At 39.4% G+C, this 27,914-nt stretch overlaps 1 protein-coding gene and 1 pseudogene across 1 annotated transcript in view; one reads left to right on the top strand and one right to left on the bottom strand.

Annotated features, from left to right (window-relative positions):
- The window catches only part of snx29 (sorting nexin 29), a 125,823-nt gene extending 120,462 nt beyond the window's left edge, over positions 1 to 5,361 (top strand). The window contains exon 22 of the mRNA XM_058995862.1: positions 4,920 to 5,361. The gene's annotated coding sequence lies outside the window, so the exon portion shown is untranslated. The remainder of the gene's footprint in view (positions 1 to 4,919) is intronic.
- On the bottom strand, positions 411 to 27,750 carry LOC117431802 (serine/threonine-protein phosphatase CPPED1-like; annotated as a pseudogene).
- Between the last annotated feature and the right edge of the window lie 164 nt (positions 27,751 to 27,914).

Consider the following 27,914-nt stretch of genomic DNA (forward strand, 5'->3'; position numbering starts at 1 on the left):
GTAGTTTGAGGAATTAACACAGAGTTGATTTAAAATGCTGCAGACAATCAAAACATGCAGTATATGCATATTACTGCTTACACATATTGCTGCATTGGTCTGCAAGGTTTATGAGATATTAGTCTATGTTTAAACAGATAAAGTGACATGACACACACCCATGTACTAAGCTTGTATTTATAACCTCGGTATACATTTGAACTGAAACCTTCTTCCTCTTGCCTAGAGAACACCATCTGTTAACAAATACGAGCCTAGAAAACCCCTAGTGTGCTGTGAGTCATTTGTATTTCACTTTTCCTTACTCCTGATCCAACCTGAGAAGCTCTTTATTGATACGAATGGGCGAAAAGACACCATGCCCATCGTTTCCAGCATCTCGTGTGAAGCCCTGCGTTAGTGCTGGAAAGCTATCCCAGTAGGTCTCGGAGCTCTTTCTCCATGCCTGTCTTGCTCATCCAGGCTGTAGTAGCGATGGATCACCTCAATCACTACCACCACCGTCAGCCTGTGGGGGTCGGTGCCCAGCTGGCAGCCTGTCGCAGAAGTCACCACCATGTCAGGTCCATTGTGCATCCCTCCAGCATTGCAATGGTAGTGTCCGGAGAACACAGCTTTCACTCCTGTCCCAAAGCAAAGGAAATAGAGTTAAGAAGGCGGAACACCATCCCAGTTTCTAGGAGCCTATTTCCCCAATTAACATCTTACTTTTCCACTAGCGAAAGAAGTAACCGCACCCTCCAAAACTTGGTTGATACAATAGCAATAATAACAATAGAATGTTTGTTGGGATTGCGTTGTCACATGGACTTGAGCCAATAAGACCTGGCTTCATGGACATTGTCATGTTTAAGTATTCTGAAACTAGGAAAGTAGATCAAAGAGAGACAGAGCTACAAGTCATGCTGACAAATCGCTTAGTCAACAACAGTTTAGCCGACTTCCTTCCCTGCCTAGCTTCTACTGGCTTGAGTGAGGGGGTAGATTTGTGGTTAAATACAATTTTAAGTGCAGAGTTAAGAAATACAATGGCAACTACCAGCAATAATTTTGGCAAGAAATATAAGTATATTGGCATTTGAGAAAGTGTGCTTTCTTACTGCCCTGGCTATTTCAGCATTAAAATACAGTACACATTTAAAAATAAATAAACTCAACTCTAAATTAAGGAGAAAGACTAAAGGAAAACAGGTTGACATGGTAAATGAGAAGATGGGCTTATTAAAAGGGCGGTCGATTTAGCTAACGACTCTGTAATCATTAGCCTGCCCTGGGTCTGCTTATACTGTGGTGATCATGCAGGCATCAGATCTGAATGTGTTATCAGCGGCTGCATTTACAAACAGGAAAGCAAGTTAGAACAAGTGAGTGGATGGTGGAAAACAGAAGACCAAAGACAGATGTGTTCAAAGTAGAGCTCAAATATAAAATAGGCTATGATCAGTTATAATTACATTATTAATCTAACTGTATTTATTTGACTAACTAGCATATACGATTTTGTCCACTTAGTCTTAGTTTCATAACACGGTTAGACAGTTGTAACAGGGCATTGCGAGCTATTTAATAGTTAATGTCACTTCACTTAAAAAAATAATGAAACATTATTGTATTACTCTTGATGGTATAAAATTAAACTCCAGGCACGTTAGTATTCAGACAGTCTTTGTCTGGGTTCTAAGATTACAGCCTGGATGATAAGTGACTAGTTTGTCAGACACATTGGTAGCCGCTCTTGTCTATTCTATCTTTTGGCAGACGCCTTTTTAAAGAAGGAGAAAAATAACATATTTGCTAATCCTTAGAACTGTCGGCAGTAAAAATAACACTCTCAGAACATCAAAAAGGCTCAGTCACTTTTATGCTTCTTGTCAGCGCTTGGCACTATCCTTGAGAAAACCTGGAAAAAAGAACTCCCAGGTTCTATTTTTAAATTTCAATTTGCAAGTTATCTTGTGGAGCGTCTTTACAAAAATCTCTTCATTAATGCAAGATTTGGGTTTCTGGCACATTTTTATACATGCTTTTATCAAAGCTAACCTGCACACACACACGCTTTTATCAAAGCTAAACTGTACACACACCACGGCCTCTGCTGGGTGAATCAGAGCTGATTATGTTATTGTCACATTATAAAATGTGTTTGACCCTGTTTGACATTTGGCAGTGAAGTTACCTTTGAAAGAGTCAGTAGAGGACAGAAACGAATACAAAGATAAGAAATGTTTTGTGAAATAATGCAAAGAAATGAAAAAAAAACTTATGAACATTAAACTATATCAGTGTGGCAGTGCGGGAGCACTGCTTATGTAAATAGTGTGTGCTTGTGCTGGTGATGGGAAGGGGTTAATTTCCCTTCCCTGGAAAACAAGTGACAATGTGGTGGTGGGATAATTAGTTAATTGGTGCAAATAGATGTTCACACAGGTGCATAAAAGGGAGCTAGAGGTTCCATTTGGGCCAGCAGCCCTGGAGAGTGTTTGTCTTCAGGTATTTGGGTGTGGTGATTGCCTTTTTTGTTTTGTGAAAGTAGGTGTTTGAGAATTATTTTGTTTTGTTTAACTTGTTTATTTCTGTTGCCTGTTGGGGTTCATTAGTGTTAAATAAATACGCGCATTTACGCTTTCAACTTGTGATTCCTGCCTCTGAGTCTCTGCAATGCTGCCTGATAGCCTCTGCACTCACACTATCCTGCCACAATAGTTGAAAAAGACTTAATAGAACTGAAAACTTGATTTGAATAATCAAAAAGGGCTTTAAAATAACAGAAAACAAAAAAGGCAATCACCACACCCAAATACCTGAAGACAAACACTCTCCAGGGCTGCTGGCCCAAATGGAACCTCTAGCTCCCTTTTATGCACCTGTGTGAACATCTATTTGCACCAATTAACTAATTATCTCACCACCACATTGTCACTTGTTTTCCAGGGAAGGGAAATTAACCCCTTCCCATCACCAACACAAGCACACACTATTTACATAAGCAGTGCTCCCGCACTGCCACACTGATATAGTTTAATGTTCATAAGTTTTTTTTTCATTTCTTTGCATTATTTCACAAAACATTTCTTATCTTTGTATTCGTTTCTGTCCTCTACTGACTCTTTCAAAGGTAACTTCACTGCCAAATGTCAAACAGGGTCAAACACATTTTATAATGTGACAATAACATAATCAGCTCTGATTCACCCAGCAGAGGCCGTGGTGTGTGTACAGTTTAGCTTTGATAAAAGCGTGTGTGTGTGCAGGTTAGCTTTGATAAAAGCATGTATAAAAATGTGCCAGAAACCCAAATCTTGCATTAATGAAGAGATTTTTGTAAAGACGCTCCACAAGATAACTTGCAAATTGAAATTTAAAAATAGAACCTGGGAGTTCTTTTTTCCAGGTTTTCTCAAGGATAGTGCCAAGCGCTGACAAGAAGCATAAAAGTGACTGAGCCTTTTTGATGTTCTGAGAGTGTTATTTTTACTGCCGACAGTTCTAAGGATTAGCAAATATGTTATTTTTCTCCTTCTTTAAAAAGGCGTCTGCCAAAAGATAGAATAGACAAGAGCGGCTACCAATGTGTCTGACAAACTAGTCACTTATCATCCAGGCTGTAATCTTAGAACCCAGACAAAGACTGTCTGAATACTAACGTACCTGGAGTTTAATTTGATACCATCAAGAGTAATACAATAATGTTTAATTCTTTTTTTAAGTGAAGTGACATTAACTATTAAATAGCTCGCAATGCCCTGTTACAACTGTCTAACCGTGTTATGAAACTAAGTGGACAAAATCGTATATGCTAGTTATTTAAATAAATACAGTTAGATTAATAATGTAATTATAACTGATCATAGCCTATTTTATATTTGAGCTCTACTTTGAACACATCTGTCTTTGGTCTTCTGTTTTCCACCATCCACTCACTTGTTCTTTAAAACAACACTTGCCGTTTTGTGACTAAGGAAAATTCACATCTTTAACTGATATACACAGATAGCAGTAAACTAGGCACTTCAAAATGGCATTTGAGAAACATATACTTTAAATAGTTCAAGTGATTAATGAAAATAAACCGACATCTGCCCTCTTCAGGTAGCAAAATCAGTACTGAGCTCAGCTAGGCAACCTATGGTACTTATGGTGTTTTTTTTTTTTGTTTTTTTTGCAGTCTCCTGCAGTTTTTGTAATTGTTCACAGCCTGCTCTGAATTACACTGCAGAGGGTGGCTTCATATAAGAAAATGTTACTTTTTGTCATTTTATGTAATGTGTTCCCAGCAACTTGTAAATTACAACCCTGAAAAATGTTAATTTAATGAGAAGCAAATTAGTTTTGTGCATTTTCTTTAGCCTGGCTAAAATGCCTTTGAAAAACAGCTATTTGAATACTAAAAGCATCTGTGCAATTTATTTCAACTTGCTGCTTGGAAATATAATTGTGGATCCAATAAGGTAACTTCAGAGTTTGCAATAGTCAGTTATTACCACAGTGGTTTAAAGGCAGGGGTGCTAGAACTAGGGGTGCTGGGGGTGTGGCAGCACCCCTGGCTTTGCATGGCTTCCATCATATACAGGGGTTTACAGTTTTGTTCAATGGATTTCAGCACCCCCACTATAAAAATTGTTCCAGCCCTTTGTTTAAAGCTATACATTTAATTAGAACAGAAAACAAAGCATGTTTTGCAATATGAATGCATCTGTCTCTGAATTCTCTCAGTGGAGCATTAATAAATTGTTCTTTTATGCATTTCTTTCAGTCACTGAAGTTTGATGTTCCAGACTTTGTTACGAAAAAGGTTCATGAATACTGAATTAAATCATCAAAACAAACTTAAAAAAAAGTTTGTATTCTGATGTGCAGTAATGTTGTCTCATAACTACACTGTCACAACCATATAAGAAGTTTCTCATGCTTTGTTTCAGATAAACTGCTGTGGAGACCAACCTGGAAACATTTGCTCTGATAGTGTTATCTCCAGTGAGCTGTTACACAACCCTCCGTGTTAAGAGACTGGGGGATTACAAAGGGACTGTCTTCACAAGTGTTTCAAAACCTCATAATCTGGAACTCCTTTAAAGCCTTAGTTTGCACTTCCTGTCCTGAGAACTACATATTGTTGTAAATGTAGTATCAATCTGTGCTGTATTTTTATAGGCCTCTCCCACTGTCTCCCTATTGCCCCTGAACACCATATTGCAGGGCTATACTGTAATAAGTCACTTTGTACCAAGTAACAGCATTACTCTGTTTTAGGCTCTTCACACAGAAGCAGTCAGAAGCACTTTGACCATTAGACAGCAAATAAATGTGCTCTCAGGGCAGTGAAACACTGGGCACAATTGTGCAGCTAATTAATAATCCAAGACTGTATCAAAATAATCATTAAAGGTAAATATCACCTATTTGGTTTTTTTTTGTACAGCTCATAAAATGCATTTTAATAATTCAGGTACCCAGATGACTTAGTAGTGATGTGTCTGTGTTATATCACTGTTTAACCTTCATATTGAGGTGTTTGCATTTGAAAGCTCCCGATGCCTGTTCTCTCGATATCTTACAAGTAATAACTCATTTCAGTATATTCACTTTTGCCTCCTGGGCCCCTTTTAATTTAATTTCCAACCTGATCAGATAAACATGTCAACAAGCAGCCTCTGGTTCTTTAAAACCCTGGCCTTGTGCATCTTAGCACTGGTGATTTCCATGGGAATCAATGAGTGGGTTATACTGCAGCAGTCTGATTCTGTCCTGAAGACTTTAATGTCTCTCAGGACATTCTCCATGGTGAGCTGGGTTTAGTCAATTATCTTAGTGAAATAGCTTTCCTCAATAATCGGCAATATCATTCTCACTCCCCTTGCGAACTGTGGCAACAAATTCTCAGGGTGACACTTTGAAATATGCAATTCGTATGCCTTCAACTGTGTTAAAATGGGAAAGAAATTAAAAACAAATTACAATATCAGCTATTTCTTTTCGGAACTATATATATATATATATATATTGTAGCGATCTTGGTTAACGTAGGCAGGCGCATCACACAGGGCGAGGCAATCCACACACAGGCGGAGGGCGGGCGTGAACCCGGGACCTCTCACACTAAAGCATAGCGCTGATACCGCTGTACAAAAGAGCCGGCTCCTTTGCAAGGAGTGTATATCGGGCTTATGTCTTCGTGTGTGATTACTTCACCTACCAGCCCTGCTGCTGCCTTCCCCCGTGCACGCTACTATATATATATATATATATATATTTAAAAAAAACACTTAATGACAGAGTAATTTAAAAAAAAGACATTTCTTTATTCTTTTTTTAATAATTTTTTATTTTTTAATAAATTGACAAAGATTGAAGAGATACTGCACTAGCAGTCCTCTCCAGCCCCATAATCATTATTACAGAGCTTAGCTCTAGGAGAGAACATTAAATAGGTGCATTGTTAATTCATCTTTCATCTTACAGAGCAATGTTCCAGTAAGGTTATTATGCAGGCTTTAGGGAATACAGTAAGTAGACAGCCTGCACAACAAGACATTTATCAATTATGTACTATTAATATTCAATCAGACTCTTGACTCAATAGACTGTAAAGCCATTACACGTCAGGCTTTAGTTAACATTAACAACCCACCCGGCACACTACAGGCGCACACGGAAGGGGACCAAAACCTCAGAGCGGATATTAAACCATTAAATACAATGACACAGAGCTCCCAGTGAGCTCCCAGTGCTCAAGACTGGACCACGACGTATCACAAGTCAAATTTCTCCATGCATGCCACAACATGTAGGGCAGCAGTGTGGAGTAGTGGTTAGGGCTCTGGATTCTTGACCGGAGGGTTGTGGGTTCAATCCCCAGTGGGGGACACTGCTGTTGTACCCTTGAGCAAGGTACTTTACCTAGATTGCTCCAGTAAAAACCCAACTGTATAAATGGGTAATTGTATGTAAAAATAATGTGATATCTTGTAAGTCGCCCTGGATAAGGGCGTCTGCTAAGAAATAAATAATAATAATAATAATATATTCACAAAGCATTTACCACCATGCAAAGTTCACAAAAGAATGGCTGATCTAATCAAAAGCAGGAATTGTAATTCATTAAATCAGTTTCAAAGAAAAAGTAAAAGTAAAATAAATAAATAAATAAAATAATAATAATTATTGGATTATATTAACAAACTACTCCCCCCCCCCCCCCAGAAACATAATATCACAGACAGATCAAAAGGAAAATAAACAATTATACAGTCCAAATTTGAAACTACAGAAAATCAAAGAACCTTTTAAGAAACTTGTAGCACAAAAGACCGTTGTGCATGCAGGTGGTTTTAATGATTCTGTACATTTATGACGCAAGCGTGGCTCAGTAATGTGCTTGTTGAACAAGGCCGTTCATTCATTAAAAGCCTCTCATTTCTTCAATGTGAAAGTTCATACAATTAAGAAGCACTCCAGCCTCTTGTCCCTAACTTCAGCCCACAGCTCCTTTCTGATGTTTTTACGTTACGTAAGTAATACGACCGGACTTTCATGATATACCTATTTAAATATTTTCACTTTGCTTCCGGAGCTGTAGCAGCTTGAAAAAGTAATTATAGCCTCCTACTGTGACAAGGATAGCAAGATCATACTGGCTTACATGTAGTCGCAAAGGTTTCTGCTTGGGGTTTGTTAATGCACTGTAGAATGTTCCAATAACTGTACAGAAAGCTAATCTGTATGTGGTACACAGACACCAAGGAAGAAATTGAATTTCAGTGTACAAATGAAAATATTGTGGGACATAGTCACAGGTTGGGGCTCTGAAGGAACAATGTTTTGAAAACAAATCAACGTGTAAAATGCTAGTGGACATACTGGGGGACATACTGGGGGACATACTGGGGGACATACTGGGGCAATCCTGGAACAACAGTTCACTGATTTCAACAGAGAATACCCTGACAGTCACAGAGTGTCTTGCATTGCCACAAGAAGCAGTGCTTCTTGAGCTGCGACATGTCATTTTCACTCTGCAAAGCCTTGGCTTGGAAACTTTCATTTTGTAAGGGATGCCCATTGAGACTCCCAAATGTGCGTGTATGTGAGTAAGGCTGATTGTTTTTGATTGGGAAATGCATTTGTTTATTACTGATTCCTAAGCAATAGGTCCCAAGCAGGTCCATACTAACTGCTCTTGCATAGGCTCAGCCTTGTGAGACGGATTAGCTGTTCAATAGAAGGCTGTGGCAGTGGCTGCTACATAACTTTCAAATCCTTTTAAAATGAATGAGCAGCTGTTCTAGCTACCTTGGATGGCTGAAGATGAATGTCTACTCAGCATCTTCCTCCTGACAGTCCAAACAGAATAAGAAATCCAGACGAGTTCATGGAGATCTAATAGAAAGCTGTTACACCCTCTTTCCAACGGATCCATTTACAAGGTCTCAGGAACGCTTTGTGAATCCAGTGGGATTGAGCTTGGACAGAGTAAGTAGAATTTAGGAAGAACATCAGACTCCCACCACCCCTCTGCTTTTCTTCCACATAGAGATGTAACTAGAGGGCTAGTGCAATCAAGAATTACTACTGTTGAAAATGTCTCTCCATTTAGGTTAAATAGAGTGCCCTTACATGTATAACGCTGTGGGCAGGAGCCAGAGCTAAGATGGTCCTTCCTGTGCAGAATTAATGTTTGCCTTTCCATGCCAAAGGCTTTTTGCAGGGCTGACACTGTCATTTCAAATGCCTGTTTGACAGTGTCACCTGTCTAGTTTCCTTTCTGCCTACAGGAGCAGGTGTAGAAGCAGAGTGAGAAACAACATTGCCAGGTGGCAGTTTGACTGCTGCAGCCCTGGCGCCCTGTAATTAGCAGAGTTGGCAAGAGACACTTTTACAGGAAGGTTGCAACTCATTTATTATGCATCAAGCTCACGGTATCCAATAAAGCAATCCAATATTCACCATTCATCTGGAGAGGTGCAGGAGGCACGACACAATATCATTTTTATTAGTAGTAGTCTAGTCTTGTAAATGATCATTTTTGGGGATAATACTGTATAAGAAAGAATGTGCCAATTCACTTTTCAGAATGCCCAGAAATTAAAAGCACAGATTTTTGGCCTTCTACACTATACAAAGTATGAAAATTAAAAATACCGAAAATAAAACAATTGAGCAAACATTTAAAAACAGAAACTTATATAGGATGTCAGTGGTATGAAAATGCATAGCTGACGAGAATGACATTTAAAAGTAAAAAAAAACCCAAAACACAAGAATAACTATTCATTACACTGTGCCATTGATTCCCTGTAACAGAACCCCTTATGAATTAAATTCGAAAGGGCAGCCTGACAAACACTTTTGGCACAGGAGCAAAAAAAATCTTACACTGCTGATCAGCAGTTATTGCGATATGCTGTTAGTGAACACTATAAGATCATGAAACACATGATTGTGTTATTCCTAGTAACACTACTCCTGTATCTGACTATATCCTCCATGCACAGCCAGTAAACATGGACAAAACAAATGGGAAACACCTACCGATCCAGTGACTATGTGGCCTTCAAACCCAGGATCTAGGGTCTGTCCCTTTTGCAGAACTATGTAACATTTCAAGAGTGACTTTATAACCAAATAAAAAAGCTATGGAAAAAGCAGGTTCATTCTGAAGTGGGAACACTGCTCCCAGCGTTAATATTTAATAGGTGAAAATTGAGCAGTGGGTTGTGTTTTGCTGTCATTGCTGTGCATTAGCTCTATATCAGCTCCGGGCTATGCAAGAGAAGCTCAGACTTGTTCTTCTTTAATAGTGACGGACATCAGTAAATGCTGCCAAGTGATTTCAGCTAGATCGTCATTGCCCCACAATATATTAGTTTTACTAAAATACGATTCCAGAGGGATCACTTCTTAAATAGTTTACCCTCCTGTGCACTCGACTTAATCAGAGTCCCTAAAAGCAGTTTCAGCTGCTGCACTGCCAGCGATATCTCGCATTGAAACCTTTTGGGCAGACTGTCAATCTGTGCCTGGAAAATACTGATTTGACTGCGCTTAAGATCATTACAACTGCTGAGCTGGAGAGAAAAGCAAACCTGATGTTACAAAATGGAGTTGTTTATTTCTTGTCTGAAACTGTTCATAAACCAGACCTCAGAACATGCATCCCAACAATCTATGCAAAAAAGATACGCTGTTTTCAACACTGGTGTTGACTCCCAATGGAATTACATCAGATTTTCAGAGCAATCAATAACTCTTTATCATTCCCGGTGCTTCTTATTAAAATAGTGTGGTGAATTAGTCAATACTGTGTACATTTAATGAGACAGATCTGAATTGCAGAATTTTAATTGAGGGATACAAATCCATATTTACAGACAGATTTTACTCTTTATAAATATACATGGCATGAAGTTTGTTCTTTACTTGCTATTGTCATTGTTAGTGAAACAGACTTGCCACAGGGATATGCAGCTTTTATATATGAACTAATGCAAGATATGAAATACTATTTGCATGACAAATTATTAGTTATGTGAGGGACAACAGCTGCCACATGCACAGGTTTCTATATATACAATATATATATACAGCTCTGGAAAAAATTAAGAGACCACTGCAAAATTTTCAGTTTCTCTGGTTTTACTATTTATAGGTATGTGTTTGAGTAAAATGAACATTTTTGTTTTATTCTATAAACTACTGACAACATGATTGATTCATGCCAAAGCTGCCCGATTCCAGCCTTGCTGAAGCACCCCCAGATCATCACCGATCCTCCACCACATTTCACAATGGGTGCGAGACACTGTGGCTTGTAGGCCTCTCCAGGTCTCCGTCTTACCATTAGATGACCAGGTGTTGGGCAAAACTGAAAATTTGACTCATCTGGGGGTGCTTCAGCAAGGCTGGAATCGGGCTGATTTGTCTTTGTGAAGGACACATGTATAAAGCCAAGTACAAGGTTGTCCTGGAAGAAAACTTGCTTCCTTCTGCTCTGACAATGTTCCCCAACTCTGAGGATTGGTTTTTCCAGCAGGACAATGCTCCATGCCACACAGCCAGGTCAATCAAGGTGTGGATGGAGGACCACCAGATCAAGACCCTGTCATGGCCAGCCCAATCTCCAGACCTGAACGCTATTGAAAACCTCTGGAATGTGATCAAGAGGAAGATGGATGGTCACAAGCCATCAAACAAAGCCGAGCTGCTTGAATTTTTGCGCCAGGAGTGGCATAAAGTCACCCAACATCAATGTGAAAGACTGGTGGAGAGCATGCCAAGACGCATGAAAGCTGTGCTTGAAAATCAGGGTTATTCCACCAAATATTGATTTCTGAACTCTTCCTAAGTTAAAACATTAGTATTGTGTTGTTTAAAAATGAATATGAACTTATTTTCTTTGCATTATTCGAGGTCTGACAACACTGCATCTTTTTTTGTTATTTTGACCAGTTGTCATTTTCTGCAAATAAATGCTCTAAATGACAATATTTTTATTTGGAATTTGGGAGAAATGTTGTCAGTAGTTTATAGAATAAAACAACAATGTTCATTTTACCCAAACACATACCTATAAATAGTAAAACCAGAGAAACTGAAAATTTTGCAGTGGTCTCTTAATTTTTTCCAGAGCTGTATATATTTTTTCAGATGCTCTGAACACACTTGAGTTGCTTAATTTATTAAACACTGAACAATACTGACCATTAATTAACTGGCCCGGGAATATAATTACTCCCTCAAGACCCATCTGTTAATGAGTTGCAAGACCTGGTACAAGAATTAAGTATCTTTTTTTAATATTGCCGTTATATAATACACAATTATGTGTACAGTATTAACTGTATAAACATACCAATACTACAAGATTAATCTGAGCTGCCCTTTAAAAATAAAAGGTCACTTTATAATTTTGCCATATCTGTATGTACTGTAGCACGTCTGTTTATAGCAATTAATTAGCTGGGGTGCCCTTGATGGTGCAGGCTACATCTATTACATCAGTGTGGCAGGATGACAGAGGTTTGAGGCTCAGAGACAGTGGAAGGGGAAAAATAATGGTCTTTATTAAACAAAAATAATTAAATAAATAGGCACAAGGGCCCAAACAAAAGGTTTAAACAAAATACAGAAATGTAGGCTGGGCATTAGCCTTCACTACAGTTTCTTTCTCAAAAAAACTAAACAGCACAGCACACCAACAAACAAACTCACCCAAAAAAACCCTCTACACAAAGGGTTTCACCTGCCTTTTATAGTCTGTGGCTGGAGCCCAATTAACTAATAATTAACAATTAAACACTTAAGACTCCGTGGACGCACCGACTCCTCCCGCTCGGGCCGTGGACGCACCGACTCCTCCCGCTCGGGCTCCTCCCCCTCGGGCTGCGGACGTTCGGGCTCCTCCCTCTCGGGCTGCTGACATTCGGGCTCCTCCCTCTCGGGCTGCGGACATTCGGGCTCCCCCCTCTCGGGCTGCGGACGTTCGGGCTCCACCCCCTTTTCTTCAAGGAGGGGAATCTCCCCCATGTCTATCGCCAGGTATGCCAGGACCATGACGGCTATCTCCTGGAGGGACCCCGGGTGGTGCTCTCTCTCCCACCTCTCCCCATCTCGATGCCACAGCGTGCTGAGGGCTGTGGGGAGGTCGTGGAAGAGGTCCGCTTCGGGGTGCACCAACCACTCCCAGATCTCCCGTGATGGTGGTGAAGGCAGTGTTGGTGGGGTGGCTGCCAAGGACGGGGTTGGTAGCTGCTCCTGGTTGTGGGGGCATCCTGCCCAGCTGTGGCCATCCAGCTCACAGCGCCCACACCAGTCAGCTGGTGGCCCATCCGGACAGGACCCCCACCGGTGGTCCTCCTTCCCGCACCAGGAGCACCACGGGAACAAGCTCGCTGGGTCCTCCCACAGGGTTTGGGTTGGTGGTGGCGGCCGCTGCTGCTGCTGCTGCTTTCTTCGCTGCCTTTGGTTTTTCCCCATTCTGCGCACCGCCAAACCTCCAAAAATCCAAAAATTAAAAAAAATTCAAAATTAAAAAAAATACTGCTCTGAGCATCTAGGTGGCGCTATCCCGCTTCTGACACCACATGTTGCAGGATGACAGAGGTTTGAGGCTCAGAGACAGTGGAAGGGGCAAAATAATGATCTTTATTAAACAAAAATAATCAAATAAATAGGCACAAGGGCCCAAACAAAAGGTTTAAACAAAATACAGAAATGTAGGCTGGGCATTAGCCTTCACTACAGTTTCTTTCTCAAAAAAACTAAACAGCACACCAACAAACAAACTCACCCAAAAAAAACCCTCTACACAAAGGGTTTCACCTGCCTTTTATAGTCTGTGGCTGGAGCCCAATTAACTAATAATTAACAATTAAACACTTAAGGCTCCAGCCACATTCTCACATGCATTTTACAGGGAGGAATTTAACCCCCTCCCTGCCAATCCAAAACAAAAGAAGAATCACAGAAACATAATGAAAACAGTAAAAATAACAACAATAACAAAACACAAATTATAGGAGCGAGCTGGCACCCCATCACAATCAGAAATATGCATCTATTATGTGATTTCAAAGATGCAGGATTAGCTCAGTGTTGGCAAAAGACGATTAAAGTCAATATTGCACAAGCAGCTGGTACTAAATAAATACTGTAATGAAGTGCAGGGCATGTCACAGCTAAAGTGCTGCTGAATACTGGAAAACAAGAAAAACAAAGTGTTTCTGTAGTATTTATTAAACTACACTTGTTAATACAGTGCACTTAATACTCTGCTTTTTGGAGTGGAACATTTGCTGCACTTTCAGTTTGAATCAACCCATATTGCTCCAAATGAGGGCATTCCCACAGGGTTTAACACAGCGTCTCTTTAAAATTGTCCCTAAAAGGAGAAAAAAATTAAACAAATAAAACAGCCTACACAATCCTCTTTTGACTTGAGAGACTCCCAAGTATAGTACCTGCCTCCTTGCTTGCTTTTCTCCTATTCTTAGTGCTCAGGGAGAAAGCCTTTTACACAGAAGCAGAGGTGCTGAAGTTGATAATTTGAGGCCAGCACTCAGTGAGGGAGAATAATTGGTGTCGCCTCCCATCTGTGGATCTGCCATACCTCGATAACTATTTATTTATGCTATTTTGACAATATTTTATTGCTGTAAAAAGGGAAGGATCCCCAGGAGAATGAATTTATAAAAGCAGGCTTTTTGTTGTCATAGAAACCACAGAATATGAGAAACCAGAATCATTTTAATGGGAGGGGAGGGGGGAGAGGATGTTGTTAAATCCCCAGAAAAGCATAAACTGAATTTTCTGCTTAAAATTATAATGGATCAAATGGATACACAGTATGCCTGCCCCCCCCCCCCCTCTCAAGCTTACCTTACAGGTCATGGTGAACAGAACTGGAATAGCAAAATCAATTCAATTTCCGCTGGCTGCAGATTCTAGTCAAACGGTTGTCTCTGAATTTCACAATGTCTTTCCTTCTTGTCATTTCATTAAATAGGTTATTACACAAACAAAAAAAGGTACTGCACGCAGGTAATCAAAATGTGCATTGTAAATACCATATGGGAGATACTGAAATTGAAGAAGGAATCTATGAAAAAGACCCAGGAGTTTATGTTGATTCAGAAATGTCTTCATCAAGACAATGTGGGAAAGCCATAAAAAGGCCAACAAAATGCTCAGATATATAGTGAAAAGTGCTGAATGTAAATCAAGGGAAGTAATGTTAAAACTTTACAATGCATTAGTAAGACCTCATCTAGAATATTGTGTTCAGTTCTGGTCACCTCGCTACAAAAAGGATATTTGCTGTTCTAGAACCAGAGATAGCCACGACAGGAAGGTTAAATTCAAAACACCATGAAGTCAAATGAAGCACAGCGTTTACTTGCTTAACTGTAGAGGTCAGTTACATTTATTTTAACTATTACGAATGTAATGAAAACTTCATGCACGCAGGAAGGAAGTTGTGTTTCTGATTTGCATTAGTATCCTCTTCCAGTTATAAAGCCGCTGGCAATCCACTTAATTCCATCCTGCTCAAGCAATTTAATGTACGGTATAAGGAGAAGAGGTTTTATCAGTGCTAAATCTGTTGCCAATAGTTCAGAGTTTGGTCTCTTTGGTTGTTCTCATCTGAGGTTTTTACATGCTGTAGCCCTGCAAATATGAAGACTGTATCTCAAATATTTTCTGGTGTGGAATGTGAAGCATGTTTACTAACCTAATGGCCTTGTATGTACCATTCAGATTACCTTAAGTCTTTTTCTTCTTATTCCAGCATCAAGGTACTGTAGTGTCTCGATCATTGTTTGGAAAATCTGTATTCACTTGAAAGAAGACAACGACTCAATTGTATCCATTTGAGAAAGTGCTCACAAGGTTGTTGATGTGCCAATGTTCTCTCTTGTCACTTTATAATGAGAATGGATGCTCATAAAGATAAAGCAGCTATTGTGCTGTCATGCTTTGTTACAGTGATCAATGGTGCTTTGCTTGCAGGTTTGACATGACTAGCAATTAAATACAGAAGTAATCAAAGTGATAATTACGATGCCTTTCTGTGAAACCTTGACTTAAAATGATGCGTCTCACAATAGGTGATAAATTATATGACCTTGCTTGTGAACTTTGTAGCTTCCTTTATGGAAACACCAGATTGGTGTACCAATATTGAATATTGGTTCAATGGGAAAAAACAGCATGTCTTGGGTTAGCAGAATTGAAGCTGTGCTCAACGGATAACCAAAGTTAGTTTAATTTTTTTAATCTAAGCAGCAAAAGGTAGTGCCTTGGAAACATCCAACATAAAAAGCTGCATTAACATTTTTCCCTTCTCTCCCTATCAACAAACATCTGAAATTACAGTACATGGTCTGTTTACCAGACAGCTTTGATATCCTTTGTGTCTGAACCAACCCTACTTTATCTTTGATAACATGTATTTATTATTATTATTATTATTATTATTATTTCTATTTCTTAGCAGACGCCCTTATCCAGGGCGACTTACAATTATTACAAGATATCACATTATTTTTACATACAATTACCCATTTATACAGTTGAGTTTTTACTGGGGCAAAAAGTACCTTGCTCAAGGGTACAGCAGCAGTGTCCCCACCTGGGATTGAACCCACAACCCTCCAGTCAAGAGTCCAGAGCCCTAACCACTACTCCACACTGCTGCCCCACTGCCCGCACAGCAATGAAGATATACTCAAAAGTAAGCATCCATCCAAAAAACATATCTTGAGCTATATTCAATGGAACTGCTCAGAGCATAATTCTAGCAAATGTATGCCGTGTCACTGTATGGGGTTCTAATTAGGCATGATAACCAAGATCATGCAACAGTCTCTTGACATCGATCCACAAAAAGGGAGACAAAACCGAACCAGGTAACTACAGACCAACAAGCCTGACTTCTGTTATATGGAAACTATAATAAGATGAATAATGCATAATGAATAATTGCAAAGCATATTACATGGTTTATTTAGATTTCCAGAAAGTTTTTGACAAAGTCCTGCATAAAAGATTAATTCTCAAACTGAACGCAGTAGGGATTCAAGGAAATGCATGCACGTGGATTAGGGTGTGGTTAACATGTAGAAAACAGAAAGTACTGATTAGAGGAGAAACCTCAAAATGGAGTGAGATAACCAGTGTAGTACCACAGGGATCAGTACTAGGTCCTCTGCTATTCCTAATCTACATTAATGACTTAGATTGTGGTATAGTAAGCAAATTTGTTAAATTTGCAGACGCCACAAAAATAGGTGGAGTGGCAAACATTGATGGCATTGAGTGGCAAACTGGATTGATCACAGCTCAGCAGGACAATCCCTGTAAATAACAACCCAACACTGGTTAGAGCAAAGGGCCAGGAGACACTATCTCTGGGTTTGTGTTCCTGCTTTGTGGAAACGTTTGAGGAGCTGCAGGCGGAAGGTCTTCTCCAGATTTAAGTAGTCATTGTCCTCCTCTGGGGAGCTTAGGATGATGAGGATGAGCTGAAACACCACGAAGTGCCGACAGGCCCGGTGCTGGGCAGAGTCCAGCTACTCAGTGCCAGGCTTTGTGGGTGTCCCTCTGATAAGGGCAAGCTGAGCCATCGAAGAAGAGCTGGGAGTTGAGGACCTGGAAGAGCATGCCACCCACCCAGAAACTGAAGTAGTCGTCTCCCCAGCTGCGGCGACACTGTGCGATGGTCCCCAGCGTGGGTATGTTGCCGATGTTGTGGTTCCCGCTGACGAACACCAGGGGGATTGCAGGGTCCATCCCCCTCAGGGCAACCTTCATGTCTCTCTCCTGCTCATCCTGCCACTGCGTGCCTGCAAAAACACATGAACATGACTGGAGAAACTGCGCTAATCCTTCCGATCATCCTTGATAGAGATCAAATAATGCTTCCTGCTGTAACAAACATACTGCTCTGAAGCCCACAGTGAAAATACTTGTTAAGTCCCAGTTTTTGGTAAACTCAACAACTAGTATCAGTGATTTACATTTTTTAAAAACATTTTAACAATCAACAGAATAGAAACGGTAGCTGTTTTTACTAAAACTAAAAATAATAAATTAAATTGCTTTGTTCTACATCAGTGTCAGCTGTATGAAATATATTAGATTAAATTGGCTAAAATTATTAAACATTGGAGAAGCCGTATTAAGCATAAGATACAGGAGACAGCTACTGTAAACTAGGAAACAGATGCTGATGCTAATCGGGTCAGACAATAGCATCTTTCAAAGCTTAAAATTAAATAAAACATGTCCAGTGGGGTTCATTTTCTGTAATGACAGCCCCAAGGAACCTACTATTATATTTATAAAGACAGCAAAATCAGCCAATATAGAGAAGGAAAGTACTGTAGATTCTTGAAATAACAGGCTGTATCATCCGGAGATGAACAAAGAAATATATTAACCTTTTTATTGCAAACACAAAATATTGAATCCATCTATTGTATGAAAAATAAGGACAGGCTGCTATGATTAAGATGTACAGGACGTTTTATGTCAACCCCATCAAGGGGTAGGCATGGTGTTTCCATCAGCCTTCTTCCTTTACTTTGTCGTACAACCCTTTCCTTTGGCACGCTGTGACTTCTGAACAAGTTAATTGAATGAAATGACCTTTTCTATGTGGGAAGAGGTTTTGGTGCTAAAGACACCTAATGGTTTTAGGTGTGATAGGCCCAAAGGATGGAGCATTTCCATTGAGATGCTAGCATTATTCAGTTTAAAAAGACATTTTGAAATGCTTCCATTTGCTGACCAAACATAGCACAATACATAACAACTGAAACCAATAAATAAATAAATAAAAAGGTTTCAATAAACTGTTTTTTTATAGTACAGGTCTGGCATCTTGGAAAGGCAACTGGACTGAGACCCAAACGTTTAGCAAAAGTTAACAGAAACAAGGAATTACAGTACCCAGTTGAACAGCTGTGGTTTGGATGTTAATATACGAGTCAGAAACAATGCTAAATCTCCTTCTCACCTGGAAGTTTGCGGCTATACATGGAGAGGGATGGGAGCCTTCAATCACCAGACATGAAAGTGGAAGACGTGAGCAATCTGAGGGCCCTTAACATAAACTAGTGCACCTCTCATAGAACATACTGTAGAGCTCTTTTATCTTCGAAACATGAAAGAACAAGGTCAGAGCTTTTTCAAGACAAGCAGCATCTTTACAGATTCTCTTAATCTGGGATTGATTACAGTTCAGCAGGACAATCCCTGTAAATAACAACCCAAAACTGGTTAGAGTAAAGGGCCAGGAGACACCATCTCTGGGTTTGTGTTCCAGCTCTGGCATTTCACTGACACTGGGAGCTCATTGGCAAGTGTGTGCCGCACTCCATAAACAACTGGGAACATATTACTGGAGAATTATTTAATTCATCCAACAAGACCCCTTTTTCATATTCATAAAGAGAATGGCAGAAATGCCTTTACATATTTCAGAAGAAATTGCTGCGGGAGAGAAGTCAAGGAGGATTGCATTTCACTTGTAATGTGTAATGAAGTGATTTTTCAGAAAGAGCATGATTTTTTTTTCTAAAACGTGTACGCCCCTACTACATATTGCTTTGAAATGGCTGCACTGACCAGGGTAAAACATCCAGGAGATTACATGTCTCAATGTAAGGCATGCTGTGCCATTCATCTGAAGATCATTTAACCGATTAAGCCAGATGTGTCCAAGTTATATAGTGTCTCCCTGACAGTGACAAAATTCCTACCCCGTACTGAGCCAATACATGCAAATGCACAATTCCACATTTCCTAAATCCTATAAGATGCTACCTAAAGCTCACAGCTTGAAGCCGGAGGTCACAAACATGTAACAGAGGCTGTCAGACGTGTTCCATTCCTCTGTAGGTGGTTTCGTCAGCCATGACATTTACAGTTAAAAAGCAATCTGATTACAAAAGAAATCCTCAGCCACCCAGCAGCAATCAGCAGCCATAAACCCTGAGCACCTCCGGAGGAATGAGTCTCCACTTGAAACCCCTGGCTCCCCTTTTCAAAATCAAATCAAATTAAACTCCTTTCATCCATCAAATTAACACACACTTCCAGTTTGCTACCTAATGCAGCAAACTGCCTTGTTCTGGATAAATACGGTATTCATTTTGTAAAAGTGAACAATGACATTCAGGTACAGCTGCCTACAGTAGACCCACCAATGGCTCGTAGATATATTAATAGGCAGAAGGTGGGGGAATTGTTTGTTATAAAACTCTGTATACAAAGTTTCAGACCTTATAATCCTCACTGTTGTGAAAGAAATAAAGATCCAAACAAAAAACATCTAAAAAAGGATGAGATTTAGGGCCCTATAAGCAATGCTAGAACTCAAAGTTTTTGTGAATGTGTTCATTATTTTATGTTTCATGAATTTTATTCATAAAAACTATTTTTGCAAAAAAAAAAAAAAATCTTTCTGAAAAGGGCCAATAACATACCGTGCAAACTGGGTCCTGTTTATCATGAGATTTTTTTTTTTTAATGATTTTTGCATTTAAGATGGCACCGTCCCTAGTCTTGTAACATTTCCAGTTACATTACATTAGAAATCTTTTAACCATTTAACCTGAACTCCATGTAAATAGGAAAAGGATTCAAAATCCCCTGAATAAAAAAAGGAAGCAGGATCCAGGAGTAAGGAGCCATGAATCTCAAGAGCAGACAGTCAAGGTTACCCTGCTGATAACCGTGACAATAAACAAAACAGTGTAGTAACAGTCTCAGCCCAGGGATTGATAACCAGAATAATGCTGACACTTCCCTGCAGCCACTGTCAGCGCATGTAATTAAATGTATTAGCTGTTCTTGCCACCCGAGTTTTATATAACCTCCTCCGTGCCTATTCCAGTTACTCTGATCAGATGTTTGTACGCACACACAAAGAAATCAACATCACTGAAGCTCCCCACTCCTGGGAAGTACAGCTTTGTATCTGCCATGCTTGTCTGCATGCCCCCAAACGCTGACAAATATCTTGTCAGAAATTACAACCCAGATCAACATATTAATGCCTCTGCTGTCTGTGTGCAAAGCCTGTAATTGATTTGATCCCATCTTTCATTGCACAGCTTATCTGCTGTGCAGTGTGCTGTCACTGGCAAATACGATTTGCAGATACAGTACAAAAAGGCGGCAATATTTTAGAGACATACTTAGTGACCGCAGAGCAGTTTGCACTGGTTAGCTTTTATCTTCGGCTTACCAAACACTCCAAACTCCAGATCCATTTCTAGGATCCCGAAGAGGTCTAATATCTTATAATGTTGATGGTTTTGGCATAATAATGATGAATGGGTGGACAGGGTAGTGAACTATTTCACTACCTGGTAACACAAATCAGAGGCAGGGTGCTCCTACACTCACACGCCAAAAACGCTGGTATACTTTAACCTCAATGTGATTGAATGCCAAGTAAAAATGGTAAAAGAGAAGCAGAAAAATGTGAAATTAACAACAGAAAGTAGCAGACTTTTAGTGAAAAGTGAATCTCAGCTAGTTTTATTAGGATAAATGAGATCCTATTTTTGACCCCAGTACTGAAGCTGCTATACAGCAATGTTATGCAGAGGATTGGTCTCAAAGACACCTTCCGGAGCTCTGGGATAGATTATATCAGCAGGCAGGGTCTGGTATACTGAACAGCTTCCAAAAAGATAATGACCCTGCATGTGCCTGTCCTGTCAGGGGAAGGCGTTCTGACAGAGAAATAGGTCACTGTGCTCCGCCCGGACTGAATCGCTCCAACCCAGATGCATGCACCAATGCCTTCACCCATACAGAAAACAATAATACTTACCTTCAGCAATTCAGACCAGATCCTTATCCTGTTTTTATTAACACTCCTCACTCTCGCCCACTATAGTGCTGTACATATTCAAACATACAGTTTGATATTGATATGGAGCCAACCCTAAAGCATATTTATGCAAAGCAGACCCAAACAGGTGACCTGACAGGTGCCTATTATTGTATATAAACAGGGATTGTATCATGTATAATATGAGGTTTAAATGGTAAACAACCACATACTCAAAAGGTTTCAGCTATTACTGTATTTTAATGTAGATTTACAGCTTTCCTAAAACACGAATTGCATAGACTGCACTAAGCAAAGTGTTTGAAATATAGTTATGAAGTTGACTTTATAATTTTGGTAAATGTAGCCAGATTGTAGCTTTTTTCTTTTTTTGCTGACTGTATTATTCTTTCAATTCACACTACCCATTTGCTACATCTGCTGGGGGAGATGGGAATAAGGCAGAAGCAGGCTCTGTATACTTTCAAATGCCTGCACTGATGCAAAAGAAGCAGCATAATGCACTGAGCTAATGGTATTGTCACAGCTGCCAATGAAACATATTGTAGTGCTACAACAAAGCAAACCCCCAAACCATTCAAAACAATCAGATCAATAAAGCTCCTATTGTACTTTCTTCCAACCAAGTGCAATTAATAAATAGCAGTCTAAAATCCAAACATCTTACCTGTTTTGGACTTCTGTTAGCTATATAAGTCTTAAATATGCAGTTTTGAACGATAGCAAACATGTTTTTTCATTCTAAAACATGATATCTGGTACCGCACTAGGTTTCAGTTTCCGACATGTAATTGAATATGGGATCCATTCGATTTTGGAAAGGGCAATCTCAACTCTTTAAATGAGTATAGTGAAATTACATATGGTGGGTTCTGGCTGACATGATATTTCATGTAATAACACATGATGTACCAGTCAAATTACCCTGGCTGCCAGATCTCATTTTGTCTCAACATCAAATTGGGGATGTTGCAGTTTTTTTTTTTTAGAAATAGATTATCTTTGACCTTTTAATGTTCAGTCTGCAATCTGGGCATTAAACAAAGGTTTTTTGGGTTTTTTTGTTGCAGTCAGTGAAGTTTGACAACCATATTGTATTGAATGCTCATTGGGTCACTTTATTCATCTGAGCAGAATGGTGAGACTGACTGAGTCCCAGTTTAGACTGGTTTGGCTTTGAATTAGTCCCGTTACTATGGAAACAGGTTCAATCGCCAGTGTTTTTTTTTTTTTTTTCAAGTAGGAGTTTAATATTTATTTGAACCAGAAAACAGCACTCTGTGGTAATTATTCAGTAATTTTTCTGTCCTGTTCATTGTTTTTATGCAGAATGAGATTTTCAGCAAAAACTATTTCCCAAAAAGGCAACACTATTTCTGCTACCCGTTACAACCAACGTGCAGTTCAAGGTGTATACTGTAGGAGTTTTATCTGGATCAACATGAAGCCGCTAGTTTCAAGGGCGTCATGGAGAAGCAGGCAGTGCATGAAGCAGCGGAGCACGATCATGTGTTACACAGAAAAGTCCTCAATGCACACATAACCTACATGCAGCATTAGGCATGCTTTCAAAAGGGCCAAATTGAATTTCACTAAATGTCACTCTCTCTTGAAACCCTGTATCTGCTTTTGGTAAAAGGAAAATAAAAATCCTTAGAAACAATGCTGTCTCTCTGTCAAAAGAATGAATCTGAAGTGGAAATGTAAGACAAAATCCACAGGAAATTCCAATGGCAAAAATCTAATGGAATCACTGAAAACCGCTTGTAAACTCTTTAAAAAAAAAATGACTTGGCATTGGTTCAACTTCTGTTGTTCTTGACATGCCTTTCATGCCATTTGTTTTATCTTGTAAAGGCAGCTGCTAACACAAATATTAATAGCAAATTGAGTTTTCTGTCTTTTGCTCTCGGCTTTATTTTTGCTGTTGAGAATTAGCTTGTTAGTTTCAAAGGGACTTGATCAAATCTGATGGTTGTAAACATGTAACTGGCCTCCTACTGCTATAGATGGTTTTGTTTTGCACATAAAAACATCATTTAACATTTAGATTCCTGCATTACAATGTCCACTAACTAACACTTGAAAGGAGGGAGAATATGGAGTAAATAAATGAATGACTGAATGAACAGAGAAAGGCAGATAGAAATCAGGTACTTATAACAGTATAATAAAATCATAGTAAAATGAATACTGAGTGTGTTAAAGCTGCCACGTTTACACAAGCAACTGCAGTTAACTACATTTGTGAACCAGGCAACCATTATCAAAGATGCTACCTTGTTGTCGAAGATCTGACATGCACAGTTTTAATTTCTGAAAAAAAAGAAAAGAAAAAAACAGCGCTTACAAATTATACAGGAATTAAGAAAAACTAGAAACTCATAAAGCTTGCTCTTCACTGGACAACGCTGCAGGACGTTACAAGGAACACGTACACGCCATAAGTGGGCAGTAAGTAGCATTACTTTTTTTAGTCACTGATTGCTTTAGTCCTACCTTGGCCTCAATTAGTGCCTGGCTGGCACTGTCTTATGGAGCCAGTCTAAGTGCTTGGATGTGCTAACACCCAGCTCCTATAATGGGTCTCCTGCAGTTTTATCTTACAACTGCCATTTTACAGTTTCAGAAGAAGAGAACTCTTCTTCATATATCTTTTTTTAACACTATGGATTTTTGTTTTGTTTTTTTGCTGGTAATGCAATTTTTGTGAATGTAGATTTTTCTAAGTATACCAGTAGTTTTGCAGGTATATCTTTTGTGTCAAGCTATTTTTTGCTCATAAACAATGAAAGAAACTGATATTTATCTGAATATTACTATTTCTATTTCATCATGGTAACACTAAATAATTGCTCCAAAATCATAGGAATTTAACATCCAGTGAATTTCAGTGGGACCTAGCAGAGTCATTGGGAGTGATAGTCCACCCCAAACCCCTAGCAGACAGCATTAAAATGCTTGTGGACCTCATCCAATATATGTAAAGTCACAGGGAAGAAGGGAAGAGTACCACTGAGACAGGAAATTTACTTCCTGATTTTCTCCTCCTTTCCCCTCCCCTCCACCCCAACCAGATTTAATGAAATGTCACCAGCGATAACTATCTTTCATATTTGCTATTACTGTACAGTGCACAGGCAGCAAGCTTTGTTTGAAGCTGGAAGATTTTGTTTTATTCCCTTCTGTTCCTCTAACTAAAATGGCTATTGATGTCACTGAGAAATCAATTTTGGTCATTTCTGTGGGACTCTCTCTCTCTTTGCCATCACAGAAAGGAGGAATTAGGCCCAAGTCAGCAGGAGACTGCAAATGTAAAGCAAGCCTTTTTTTGTATCAAAGAGAATGGATTTTTAAGTACACAAGAACAAAAAGACATACACAACCATGCCCCACGTCACACAATTTCATATTTCAAGAGGCTACTATATGCGACCCATTGGTTAGAGCAGAGGGATTGAGAGGCAGTGTGGTCTAGTGACTAGATTTGATCAGCTGGGAAGCAGTGTGGCCCAGTGGGCAGTGTGATCTTGTGTAATTGTGTATAAGTGGGAGTTCTAATTACCAAGAACATAGCAATGTATTTGTACTGTGTATATTTTCTTCCATAAGGATCTGTTTTGTTGCGGGTCGGTTTTTGACCTCACTCTAAAAGTAGATTTGTTTTCTTTACTTGTCCTTTCTTTTTTAACCTTGTAACAGAACACCAGCAGTAGTGTGAAGGGGTTTGATACAGGTTTCCATGGCAATGCTGTGCCTAGTGCCTATCAGGCAGTCTGCTGCTCTCCAGCGCCTGCTCAATACAATTGATACATTAGCCTTTTCTTTTCTTCAACAATACTGGCAGACAGGCTCAGAGAGTTTTCCTGTAGGGACACACTCATCTGCTCAAACTCAATCCTCTGCGAACAAAACTTTTCTGTAAAATGAAATTCTAGGGGGTGCTCAAGCACCTTTTCTATGTCTGGCCACCGGTGTTGATGTGAAAAATCCTGAATTGAAAACTGAATTACGCACCAACTTGAAAACCAATTCCAGGCGTTAGCATCAGCGCAGTTCCAGACAAGTTCTGAACCAGATAACAGTACTGCATTATAGAATAATGCTTTGGTCCCGCTGACCCTTTCTTTCAACTCTTTCAAAATCCATATTTGGTGTATGGGTGACTCCATGGTATTTATGCGATGCAACTACTACTGTACCATTTAAAATAAAAAAGCAGACTAAGACTATTAAAAGTAGTGCTTACATTACCATATGAAATCACACAACCAGCTACTTATTCCTGGACAATGATGTCAATGACCTAAAGCACACAGTGCTGCAGTGAATTTCACTACTCCTTTTTAAATATGCAAAGATCTTGCAAATACACTACATTAGCAACCTTTCAATTTCCATTGCTGTTGATAGCCAGAAGTTGAAACAGATACCGTGATATGAATTTGTCTCAGGAACCGTGTACTGTATCTACTGAACTGTCAGTCATCTTACAGAGAGAAGGAAACTGTCACTCTGCTCTATTGTTTTTCATTCTGTTATTGATAAACTATTAGCTAAACAGGCTGTCACCTGCTATACAAAGCAGGATGATTTCTAATTTACACTGTATTTATTGTAAGATGTAAGAAGCGGTGAGTGCAGGGGTCTTATAAGAGAATGCGAAGGACCTGCATACCTCTTAAAGGAATAGCGGGATCTGTTTAAAAATAAACTATCCTGCAGTGAAATGCAAAAAAAAATGGACAGGCATTTAAATGGCACTAATTTGCAGGCAGTCATTCTTTCAGCGAGACCAAATACTAGAACAGCATGGACATTAACTGTTATCAACCCCCCCTGTTGAATCTCCCACTTGCATTGATTTCTGATTAAAAGCGCTAATAGATTGTAAGCACCTTGTGCACTTGCTTCAGTCTATTGTTAGACTCCAGTCTACAATTCCCTCATGCAATGAGAATATGCAACAATATCTATTTCCAGAATAAGCAAAGCAACATTGATTGTCCAAATCACCTGATTGTACTTTATGAACAAAATATGTGATGCCATGGGAGTTTGCATGTTGAGCAATAGAGATCTGAACCTGGATGTCTCTACAGAGCACCATGAACTTGGATCTGGGAACCAGCTTGTTGACGGCTTGCACGGCCTGCTGGCTGGGCGTGACCTCCTGTCCCCACTCGTCACCCCCGTCTTTGCAGTCTCCGACAGCCCAGGCCTTGATGAGGCCCACCTGGGGGTCTGCAGCCTGGATGAAGTAGAAGGGTCCCTTCCACTTGCCTTGCTCCTCTGGGATGAGGAAGAGAAATTTGATCACTGTCAGTCTGATTCTGCCAGGCTTCCCCAAAGTCAATTATTCATGAGAAGCAACTGTCTCTAAAATGCCCTCATGTTAAAATGCACACTGCTTCACATCTGAAAAATGGATGACCAGGGATGACTGCTTTGAGTTGGAAATCCCTAACTGAAAACAGCAGTATGAACAGTATGTGGTTGAGGAGTTTACTTGCATTTACAGTGAAGTTATGTATATAAAAGTAAGGTCAGGTGGACAGCACAGGGAGTGAATGGTGATAGGAAACATGTGCTTCCATCACACTCCTTGTGTCTTGGCAGTGGAAATGAAGTCTGGGTCAGAGATAGGAGAGATCTAACTACCACAGTATCTATCCATCCATCCATCCGTAAATCAATCTGTAACTCTTTTTCCATCCAACCTTTTAACACACGCAGACGTATGCGCACAAGAAGATTCACACAAAAAAACGGTATGGAAAACGGTTTTATTAGACTTGTTTGCAACGTGACAAGTTTGCTCTGCAGAGGTGGTTTTATATGTTTTATGCAACAATTTATTCAACATTTGCATGGAAAACTATAGCGAGCATATTTCTGGTCCTAGCGCCCTTTCTTTGCCATTCAATTGACGTCAAACTATCTAATACTTATCATAAATTATTAAATGAGTATGATGTTGCCTCTGCACTTGATGGAAAACAACAGTGTAATGCTGCAATTTTCAAATTTTTTAACATTTGCATTACCTATAGCAGATATTATGTATCCACTAACCATATAATGATGGCACAAGTCCCTTGATTTGTTTACATGTTTTCAGTTAAACTTTTCTACCCATTTGTTGGTATTTATTTATTTTAAGTTATTTATTATTTTTGTTTATTAAAAAAATGCTTCCTTAAAGTCAAGATGCTTCATTTTTACACGATTTAAAAAAAAATTATTTGCACAATTTTTGTTTTTCAAAATGTAATTTAGCCAATTTAATGGACCTTACGGGTCACTTGCAGCTTGTGTATATCAGACCTGGAGTCAATTATATTTATAATTACAGTTGCAGCAGGGCTAGTCTTTGCAGCCACCATCTCTGTTTAATATTTTTAACGATGGCGATAGCTGTCAGAGCAACAACAGAGGCTTCCAAACAGAAGCGTTCCTGAAGTGGACGTTCTATACGGGGATCCATCACAGCAAAAAATGTACAAATCGCACAGCTACTTTAGGAATAGGGGCTGACATGTTTGAACGT

This window comes from Acipenser ruthenus, chromosome 22 (assembly GCF_902713425.1).
Source record: "Acipenser ruthenus chromosome 22, fAciRut3.2 maternal haplotype, whole genome shotgun sequence".
Lineage (NCBI taxonomy): Eukaryota > Metazoa > Chordata > Actinopteri > Acipenseriformes > Acipenseridae > Acipenser > Acipenser ruthenus.